The sequence below is a fragment of the Nelumbo nucifera genome, chromosome 6 (assembly GCF_055504915.1).
Source record: "Nelumbo nucifera cultivar China Antique chromosome 6, China Antique-T2T, whole genome shotgun sequence".
NCBI classification, from domain to species: Eukaryota; Viridiplantae; Streptophyta; class Magnoliopsida; order Proteales; family Nelumbonaceae; genus Nelumbo; species Nelumbo nucifera.
In genome coordinates this window covers 20,150,061-20,161,889 of record NC_142654.1, presented here as the reverse complement: position 1 = coordinate 20,161,889, position 11,829 = coordinate 20,150,061, and the positions used below count along the sequence as shown (strand labels likewise).

Sequence of the window (11,829 nt, the reverse complement as noted above, 5' to 3'; positions counted from 1 at the left end):
CCCAATTCAATATGTTTTGTTGGTCCATCCAATATGTCCAAATTGATTTTGGCTTGGACGGGGTCCAACCCAAAGCCAGTCCATTGACACCCCTATAGACAATGATACCACACTTTTGCTTATACATGTGGATGATATTATAGTCACAAGCTCAAATCCTTCATTGATTTCTGATTTGATCTCATACATGGTCACACACTTCTCCATTAATAATCTTGGGCCTTCACATCATTTTCTTGGTATTGAAATCTAAAGCAATGTTTTAAAAACTGACCTAGAACCAGAATCACTTTGGCCACTGGTTTTTGGGTAATCGGTTCAACCGTCCAGTTAAAATAGATGATCTGTTCCAATTTAAATAAAAAAATTAAAATAAAAATGGCTAAAAACATTGTCCAGGTCGAACAGATCGATGATTCGACTACCCGAATCAATGGATCATTAACCAAGTCAATAGTTTTTGACCAGAAAATGGATTTAGGATGAAATAAAACCGGTTGACAAGGTGGTTTTGAGGGCGAATAGTCCAACCGTCTGGATCAACAAAAAGTTCGAAAACAATGGTCTCAAGTACTACCACCCATTTCATCTATCCCAAAAAAAGTATATTGTTCCTTGAAATCTAATCATTCACAAAAAGTACTACCACCCATCACGGTTGAATTGAGTTTGGGCCCATAACCCCTCCATCGGATTGAAGTGAATCTGAGACCTCAATTTGCTAGTGATAGAAGAAGCGCTACAATCTCAAGTTTCTCTGAAACGATGGCTTCCTTCATAGAGTTCCAAGGACTCTCAGTAGAAGAGTAGCCAAAGCCATTGATTGTGTGTCTAATTCCTTGGAAGAGGTACCTGAATTGACTGAACAATCTGTGGTACCGGATATGCCGAAGATAGAGAGGAGAACAACTTCTGACGACCGGCAACCAACTCACAAACCAAACCAGGTTAGCTAGGCATGACAGATTACTTACCAAATAGAGAGGGAGTGTGCAAGATTTGGTTATTTTGGAATCTTCCAATACAAGTGAATAATTTCCGTTTACACCCCCAATGTGTAACTTTAGAAATTTCTTGCTTAAATATGGACGTTACTTGTTTTATTTTTGTTGTTTATGCAGCTGTGATTATAGAATGAGAAGGAGCTTGTGGAATTTACTAGAAGACTTTGCTAGCACATGTAATTCCCCCTAGTTAATCGGGGGTGATTTTAATGTTGTTCTAAATCTGGCTGAAAGACTAAATAGACATGGCCTCTCAAATAATCGAACTATCTCAATGCAAGACTTTAACGAAACAGTCAATAGATTTTAATTGTTAGATGCGGGTTTTAATGGGCCGAATTTCACCTGGACCAATGGGTCCTCGTGGATACGCTTGGACAGGGTCTTTGTGAACAGCTCTTGGACTATCTAGTTCCAACATACAAGTTTAGATCACCTTAATAGGACGGGATCTGACCATTGCCCCTTACTAGTGACAGTTAAAGATGGTTTATCCTATGGTCCTAAACCATTCCAGTATCAACATATGTAGGCCATTCACCCAAATTTTATTGAAGTAGTAAAAGAGGGTTGGGAGCTTAATTTTGAAGGAAATGCTATGCAAGTTCTAGCTTCTAAACTAAAGAACTTGAAGGAAAACTAAAATGTGGAACTAGGAAACTTTCGGTGATGTTTTTCTAAACATTAAACGGGCTGAATGTGCTGTTATAGATGCAAAATCAGCATTAGAAAATGATGACTAAGAGGCTACAAGACAGAATTTAGTTGATGCTAAAGAGCAATTCAATCAATCTTTGCTCCAAGAAATTTTCTTAAGACAAAAATCAAGAGAAAAATGGCTACAGGAGGGAGACAAGAATACTCGCTTTTTTCACACTTCACTTAAAGCCAACCAAAACTTCTCTTTTATAGGGAAAATGAGAGTAGATGGGGTTGTTACAGAGGATATGTCTATAATTAAAAATCATGCTATCCAATTCTTTCAAGATCTCCTCACTGAAGAAAGTTGTACTAATCATGATCAGCTATATAGTTGTATCCCTGAGTTCTCTCCTGAATAAGGAGCGTTTGTTAAAGGCCAGTATATTGGGGGAAACATTTCCATTGTTCAGGAAATGGCAAGCAAGTTGAGTAGGAAATCACTTGGGGGTAGTGTCATCCTTAAATTAGACATGTTAAAAGTTTATGATAGGTTAAACTAGATTTTTTTATGGAATGTTCTCAGGAAATTTGGTTTTTTAAATATATGGATTGATCTTGTTAAATTATTCTTATGAAACTATTAGTTTTCTATCATGATTAGCGGATATCCAGTGGGCTATTTTAAATCATCTAGAGGCCTAAGACAAGGAGGCTCTTTATACTAGCTGAAGAAGTTCTCAGTAGGGGTTTGAATAATTTATTCACAAGCGGTCAAGTGCAATATTTCAAAATGCCAAGGAACACCATTGCAATCTCTCACAGTCTCTTTGCAGATGATACAATTATTTTTGCTAGAAGTTTAAAGAAAAGCTTATAGGATTTGATGAAATTTCTGTCCACTTATGAAGAGAGTTTGGGTCAAAAAATAAATAAGCACAAGTCATGCTTTATGGTTGCTGATAAATCCCCATCTCAAAGAGTAAAGATGATACATGAGGTCATTGGTTTCTTCAAGAAGACTCTTCCTTTTACCTATCTCGGAGCGCCAATCAGAAAGAAGAGGCCCAAGAGTAGTGATTATGAGAATATTTTAACCAAAATTTAGAAAAGGATTGAGGGGTGGAAGTCGAAATTACTATCAATAGGAGGGAATTGGGTGCTACTAAGGCACATGCTTCAAAGCATTCCAATTCATATGAGTAGTGCTACTTCCCCACCCAAGAAGATTCTCCACTTTGGTCCTTCTTATCATTGGATTAGTTGGGAGTGAATGTGTAAACCTCAATCTGAAGGTGACTTGGGAATTCAGTCCTGCAAGAAGTATGTCTTGCCTTTCGATCACTTGTTAGAATTAGCTCAGCTAGCAATTCTTAATGGCTCACTCCCATGCATTTGCACCCGTACAAAATAAAATTAGCACAGCAAAGGCAAGGCAAGGCAATTATTAATGAATGTGGTGGAGTCGTCTCCAATGCAAGGCAGGTATGCATTCATGCACAGACTGAGCAAATTCAAAGTATAGGGCACATATCCCCGGCCAGACATACGATATCAACAATTATTGAGTCCAGATCTGTCTCTTGATTTAGGAGATATTTGCCAAGACATGGTGGGACATAACAGCTGTAAAGTCGGTGTGAGGAAGTAGACATGCAGCACTTGGATTGGCTACAAGAGTCCTGTTTCACCAACTAGCCTTCTCTCTCGTTTCATTCCAAGGCTTAGAAAAGAGAGAGAAAAAATAAAAAATAAAAATCTCATTTCATTTATTAACAGTCTGGTGAAGCCTCAACTTCATCAAGAAACCATCTCAAACTCTCACACAAGTTGGCCATGGAGTTTACTCCACCATCTAGGAAGTGCTTCCCAACCAAATCAAAAGAAGAGGAAGAAGAAGATGAAAGAATCTACCAAAAGTATATGGATCTAATTTCAACTCTTCCAACTGAAAGAGGCTGCACCTCTGACCATATAACTCTCTACCAAGGCTTTTGGCACCTCCCCACCTCTTCCCTACTGGGAGTCATGGCTGTTCAACAACACTTCAAAGCTCGATCCACTAATATTCTCTTAGCCTCCACTCCAAAATCAGGCACCACATGGATGAACGCCCTCATCTTCTCCATTGTCAATCCCCTTTATGATTTTTCTACACATCCTCTGCTTACTCATAATTCTCATGAGTGTGTTCCCATGTTAGAAATCAGTATTTACAAAACCTCCCAAATCGCCAACCCCGATGTTCTTCCATCGCCTCGCCTCTTCTCAACCCACATTCCCTACTCATCTTTACCAAAATCAACAATAGACTCCAATTGTAGAATCGTCTACATTTGTCGTAATCCAAAAGATGTGTTTGTTTCCTTTTGGCACTTTGCAGATGTGATCCAAATCAAGCTCAACAAGGACCAGCCAGTAATCTCACTAGAGGAGACATTTCAGATGTTTTGCAAAGGAGCCTCCCCATGGGGACCCTATTGGGATCATGTTTTAGGATATTGGAAAGCAAGCCTGGAGTGGCCTAAGAGGATACTGTTTTTAAAATATGAGGTTCTGAGAAGCAATACATCAGTTTGTTTGAAGAAATTGGCCCAACACCTGGAGTACCCATTCTCCTTGGAGGAGGAGAAACAAGGGGTGGTGGAAAAAATATTGGAATTGTGTAGTTTTGAGAATCTGAGCAATTTAGAGGTGAACAAGAGTTCAGATAAGGAATTGGTTCCAGGGGTGAAATTCAGTGCCTTCTTTAGAAAAGGCCAAGTTGGAGACTGAAGGAACCATCTAACTGCTGATATGATTGAGCAGATAGATCGCATCACTGAACACAAGTTCCACGGCCATGGCTTGTTGTTCTAGGTAAATATGACTTTTGTTCATTTCATTATTTCTCTAGAATCCTCTGTAATTGTTTTCAGTTGTGCACTTTTGTCTCTAGGCATTTTTGTTAGACAGTTGTATGCCCTTAGCTTCAATCAGAATGATGTACATTATGAATTTATTGTAAATGAATAAAGTACATATTTGATTCATGTTTCTGTGGTGTGTTTCTATGTAATACCCTTAAACTAGACACTTATGAGACTCGTGTTAGTTTAGAATGTTCACAGCCGTTGGATAAGTCTGGGGAGATTTATCTTGGCAAGGCTGACACTGGTGTACTACCAAATGTTGGGGTGACCTGTCTCAACCACCAGGGTGAGACTCAAGATACGTGTAGTGTAGGATTAATTGAATCTTTGAACCGGACCAGATTTCTAGTATTGCCCTGGACCTTGGAGATTGATGGGCAAAACTGGAAAGTTACACCTGACCCCTAGACTCGATTATGATACTGCACTAGGTGCCGGATCGGGCTGTCTTTGATATGCCAATCAGTGAGATCCTTAGCGGGGGTCAAAACCTGGGTATGTTGGGACAATCTGAGAATTCATCTGAGTGGGTGATCATAGTGATAGGATCAGCCCCTTTGTCGGACAAAGGTAATGATCGGGGATGCACTCTCTGATGGAAACCAAGACTGCCGGCAGCCGATTTCAATCGTTGAGATTTGTTTTGCAAAATATATTTTATATGAGATATAAAAGTATATATATTACGGTTTCTAATTGTTTGCAAAAGAGTTTTAATTCCCGAGATCCATGTGAGTAGAGAGTGCAGCACTGTTTCTTGCAGCCGAGGGAGAGGTCCTCTCTTGTCGGGCAGCGTTTGACCATTATGGGCTGAGAGGTTAAGTGTAAGACCATTGAGGGTAATGCTTGATGGGCTAATCTTGCATCTGCCCACAGTCCCTAGGTGTTACAATGTGGTTTGGCCCAGGGACCACTTAGGGTAAGTGTTGGGCCCATAGAGCCCATGTGATGGGTTTCAGGGGGTGCACTGTCCATAACAGTGTATTCGGCCAGGCCATGTAACAAAGGCTGGGCTGAACCCATGTGGCTGATGTGTAGATCAATATTTGGGTCCCACGCCATACAAGGAAGCCCAACTAGGCAGCAGTTTGGAAGGCTAAGTGAGCACATAACTTATTGGGCCTAAAGCCCATTTTGAACTGGGCTGATTTGATCAGTTAAATAAGGGGCAAATTCTGAGATTGGATTAGCAGATAGGGTTGGGTCTTAACCCTATCCACTCAGAGGGTCCAGATCTAAATATGATTAAAATCTGGAAACCTCCTAAAGAGATTAGGAGAAGACTAATCTAATTTGCAGATAAGATAAGGGTTTACCCTTATCAATTAAAGGGAATTCTTATCCAAATATGATTTGGATCAGCAACTCCTAATGGGATTAGGAACTGATCCCTTTAAGGTTATAAAAGGAGGAGGGGGCGGCAGCCTTTACACACACAAGATCACCGCCTCTCTTCAGAGCTGAAATCACAGAAGAGAGAATTCAGTACACCTGCGAAAATTCTCTCTTGCCACCTCCTTCCTGCCACCGCCACACCTGCCAGTTCGATCTCCAATTCAGTGGGAGAAATTAAGATTGGATCTTGATATCAGTTCCTTGTGAAGGGACTGATAGGAAGCTATGCTCACGTGCCGTCCTGCTAATTCTTGTGAAGGATTAGGTTCTTGGGAAGAACATTGTTGATTCTGCTCCATCCTGCACTGCGCCATCTTCAGTAGGAACAGTCTTTGGATCCTTCATTGGGTGTGAACACCTTCGTTGGGAGATATTGTATATTCGTATCAGGTATATCCCTCTCCTACTGTTTTTGTTCAGATCTGGTTCGGTTCATGGTTCAAGATTTATCATTGAAAAATATGATTTTTTTAAAATAGGGAATACGATTCCCAGTAGGATAGAGATAAATTTTTTGAAATTCGCCCATTCTATTCCGCAAGATTCGGGCATTCATACAATGGATATTTCATCCCTTCAGTTTCGTTGCATGTACTACTTCTATTTCAAGTTGGGAATTTTGGAGTTTTCAGATGTCAAATCTTTTTAAATGATTTGGGATCCAACAAAAATCTCTTACAATATAATTCACGAATTCAGAGTTATAAAGACGATGTTTGTTCTCTCTTCCATACATGTTCCATCCAACTCTCCCCAAGAAATCTTGACCGCCAAACCTGGAGCGTACGTAGTGTTCTTAACTTCTTATTATATTGAGACTTGAGAGATATATACAAGAAAAAATAAAATATAAGAATGTTTGGCGTCGATGATAATTCTTCACACCTAACAATCACCCTTTTTGGTTATTTGGTATCATTAGAAATCAACTTTAAAGATGTTTGGTATTGATTATGAAGAGTGATTATTTCTCATTGAAATCACGATTCCATGTACTATATTACCATAATTTAGATGCCATCTTACGGTATAAATGATCATAGATCCACATCTAATGGTCTAAATTATGTTAATAGTATTTCCACATAAAAGTTGCCAATAAATATAGAAAATAACATGAATATAATAGGAAAATGCAGATGTTTACAGGAAAATTGCGGAAAGTAACAAAACTTCGTGGAAAATAAAAAAATTTAGATTTTTGCATTTTTTTTGCAGAATTTTATAGAAAATTGTAGATTTTGTTTTTTGCAAAAATTTGTATAATGTTCTAGAAAATCAAATTTTTGCAGAAATTCAAAATAATAGCATGAAGAGTACTCATGTTAGCTTAAAAAAAAAGAAAATTCACGGAAACTACCATGTATCCAGTCCTAAATACAGGGAACAATGATTGAAAGAGTAAAATAACAGAAAATTGCAAAGGATTAAAAAGTTGACCTTACAGGCGGTGGAGGTAGGGGTTTCGATTGGACTGGATTTGGTCCAATCCGGTCCAATCCAATGTGAGTCCGTTACAAATGGACCTGGTCCAATCCAGTTCAATGAATATTTTGGACCGGTCCAGAGACTGTTCAATCTGTTCAAATTCCTGTTAAACCCGGTCCATTGACACCTATGCTCTTATCTTCTATCAATGGATCAGATATTGGCTCAATCCAATATAAATTCATTATGGACGGATCAGGTCCAATCCAATATGTCATATCGGTTCGTCCAGTCCGTCCAAATTCAATATGTCTTATTGGTCCGTCCAATCCGTCCAAATAGATTTTGATTTGGACGGAATCCAACCCAAAACCGGTCCATTGACACCCCCAAAATAGTGACGTACAATAAACAAAACAGAAACTGAACATAGCAGAAATTTTTAGAACCTGAAAATATCAGTCACGTATAACAAAACAAGGGAGCCGCCGGCCATCCATTATATCAAAGTTAATCTTTCTCTAATAGTGCTAACATTGGAAACATGAAGCTGTTGAAACTCTAGTCGATCATTAGAAGCTCTATCCACAATTAACTATGGATGAATTTCCTCATTATCAAAGGTCTTCTTATTCCTACTCTTCCAAATATATCATAGAAGATAAACCCACTTTTCTTTTAATTTGCTTTTTCCCTCGATATCCTATCCTTTTCATGGATAGCTTTCCACCACTCCACAAGGCCAGCATTTGGGTCAGGGATATACCATATGCTGCCATTTTGGAGTGGATAACCACATTTTTTTAAAATCAAGGCCTTGCCCTATCCCATCCTGAATGGGATGGGTTTTCCCTGATCTTAAACAGTGATGGGGTGGAAAGGGGAAAATATTTTTCCCCTAGACCAGGGAGAGGATGAGGTTGAGGTTTGGATATTATTCCTCAAACCTATTCCAAACTAGTGGTAAATTATTAAAGCACATAGGTTTAATATTAATTACTAAAATATTTTTGAATTTCTATGAAATTCCTAAATCATCTAGGATCGTATAATCTCATTTTTAAGGTGCCCCCATCTCCACTGGGAAGGGGGTGCCCTGCTCCCACTAGGGACAGGGGTAGGGATGGGGAGGGTTGCCAAACCTTCCCCGTTATCATTCTTTGTCGGGTCTGATTAAGGTGGAGGTGAAGCTCATACTGAACCTGACCCATTTCCATTGGCATCCCTACTGCAGAGAGAGAGAGACAGAGAGACAGAGAGATAGAGAGACAGAGGAGAAAAACAGAAAATAATAAAGAAGAGAAAGCTCTCACTCTCGAGTGGGTCCTTTGTGATTCCACCAATGTCAAGTATTAAATATGAGCACATCAACGCCTTTCCATGCTTTGTCACCATTGATAGAGTTGAGTTTGAGAACTCGTCGAATTCTTTCTTTCACAAGGTCCACCAGGAATACAATCCGAGAGAACATAATTGAAACCCCAAAATCCTGGAAATTTGAGGGAAGCAAAAAGACAAGTCTCTCTGTGCATAGAAGCCATGAACTCCCCCATCATATGGCAGATTTCTTGACAATATTTATTCACTCTTTATCTCTCTTAATTTGAACCATATATGTTAATTGATCGAGATGTTTTCCTCTCCAGTCTCCACGAACGATTTCTCTCATTTGTCTACTCTATCAAAAATACCCAATTGAATGGTGATACAGTAGGTTTAGAGTGGGGATCTAAAGGTATGACAATAATGTACAATATTGATCAGAGTAAAGAAAAATGAATCCTTAGACCCACCAAGAATTTAAAGGTTGAGAGACCTCCATCTCTCACTAAGATGTACTTTGACTTTGGAAGAGAAGTGTGGAGCGTGCAAGTGAGTGACTGCCATTTGGTTGAGGCTTACAGAATCTCCAACAAACATGATTCTTTTTCCTCCAAGTCTCCATAATTAAGACAGCATGTGATATGCTGCTAAGACGTTGAGACTTGAGAGTGTTTTATCATGCATAGCTATTGAACGAAGTATACATGGACTTGACCCACCAGATAGACAATGACTCAGCGCCTCCAGCCACCTCGGGCTTGATGGTCACCCCGGGGTCTTGGTCACCTCGGACAATGCAGAGGTCCGAGCATCTCGGATGGCCAATGTTTCCGAAGTGGTACATGGAAGATATTCAGGAGCTTGCCAATTGTTTCCAAGGATCTCGGGATCACGTCGTGTAACCGCAAGTCTTATCCTTATCCCACCCAGATCGGGTGGACACGATAAGCCTTATCGGCTAAGAATATCATTTGCTTTCTGAAGTGGAACAACCTCCTATAGTTCAGGGCAAAGGTCTTGGAGTGTTTCGTGAGGCCCATGACAGCCCAAATATATATGGGTGTGAGATCTAAGACTAAGGTATGCACGATTAAGTGCATTCTAGCTCTCCTACTTACTGATTTCTTAGCTCGCAATCACTACAAGAGTACTAACTTAAGCATCGGAGTGATCTCACCGGGTTAGCCACCCTAGGTTCTCTGATCCATTTTCCTTGCATCGACTGTCCCACTCAGCGACCAACGTCCAAGCTGCCCTCCAGGTAGGAGCATTCAGATCGTGCACCACCAATTGGCGCCGTCTGTGGGAAAGATATGCAAAAGCTAAGTCGCTACTCACATTTCGTTCTTTACTTTACTTCAATGGCATCTCCAAGCAATACTGGTAAGGCTGCCGACGTGAGTGTTACTGGGGGCAGGACCACATTACAGCCTACCCCGAAGGCTCCTCAGTGACCATTGGCCAATTCACTATTCCCTTGACCATCTCAGGGGTCTAGATGAATCCGACCATTGTGACCCAGCAATTGCACGCCCCATTGCCTCAAGTAAGCACTACATTCTTCGTGCCAGAGCCCTCCGTGGTCCCCCTAGGGTCAGGAATCAAGAGTCCCCCTGGGGTCAGCAAATACACCAATTTCAGCAATTTCAATAGTATTATTTCTACCAACAGTTTCAACAGTAGTTCCCACCATTGCAGCCTCAGAATCAGCATCAGCACCAGCGCCAGCCTCAACATCAGAACTAGAATCGGAACTCGAACCAGCATCACAGCTAGAACCAATAGAAGAATGTGTGTCGATCTCCCTACCAGGGTGTAGAGAACCCTCGGGTCCCAACTCCTCCCCGAGGTCGGACTCCACCTCGAGATAGGGTCGACGGTCAGCGCACACCCCCGCCTTCTCAAAGGGTAAATCAGAGAGACTGGCTCGAAGAGAGTCACCATACAAGGACTGATCAGCAGCAACACTCGCGGCGCGAGAACCACGATCAACTCCCACCTTAGACCCCCACAATAGTCACCATCAGGTTCATGACCATGAAGACGCAGGAGGCCGGGATCAGCTCCCACCTCGCGACAGCGTCTGAGAATGTGAGCGGACAAGAATCAAAGTGGCAGGTAATACTGAGGTGAATAGCACCAATATGGAAGTAGAAAGGAAGCAACGACGTCGCAAGATCCACCGGGCATCAGCTAAGAGTAGCCTGCCAAGGAGCAACCCCTTGCCGCTAGTACCGAGCAGGGTAAGGGAGGAAGTGAGCTCTACCGCTGCACAACCGACTCCAGTACTGTTGAGCCAACCCTCCCCCTGTCCCAAGACGTCCTCACAACCCCAAGGCCGTAGGGGTTAAAGACGCCAACGTTGGAAACCTAAAGCGGAAAGGGAAATCTGAACGACCACATTGACGCTTTCCAATCTGTAATGCTACTTGTCGGAGCGTAGGGGTTAAAGATGCTAGGATATGGTATAGAAACCTAGCGTCGGGCTCGATTAAGAGTTGGGCACAGTTCACCGATAAGTTTACTGCCCACTTTGTCACATATAAGAAGTGTCTGAAGTCAACAGCAGGCCTTGTGGATGTGGTGCAAAGGGATAATGAGACGATCAAAAGCTACATTAGCAGATTCAATGAGGAGTGTCTACAAATCCTTGACCTCGACCCGGCCATGTGACTCACAGCGGCGATAAAGGGAGTCCGACACAAGAAGTTCTCTTAGTGCCTTAGAGTGAAACCCCCTAAAACTATGGAAAAGTTCCTTGAAGACGCCGAGAAGTACATGCAGACAGAGGAAACACTGGATGTCAAAAAGGAGCCCCAACAGGGAGAAAAGAGGAAGAGAGACAGTGAAGAGGCTAGCAGTAGCAAGCATTGGTGGCAGAAGAGCAAGTCACCCAGGAGAAGCAAGTCCTCACACAAAAGGAGTAAGTCGCCACCTCGGGGCTCTGGATCAGGTCGGAGATCTGGGACCCCACCGATTGAAAGGACTGCTTACACCCCCCCTCAATGTAAGGCGGGGTGAGATATTAATGGCGATCAAGGACTCCAATCTCAATGTCAGGTGGCCACCAAGGACGCGAGGAGATCCGGCAACTAGGAACTTGAATGTTTACTGTCACTTTCATCGTG

General features: G+C 41.6%; 1 pseudogene; it reads left to right on the top strand.

The window, feature by feature from the left end:
- Positions 1-3,462: 3,462 nt before the first annotated feature.
- Positions 3,463-4,569, top strand: LOC104608457 (cytosolic sulfotransferase 12 pseudogene; annotated as a pseudogene).
- Positions 4,570-11,829: the final 7,260 nt, after the last annotated feature.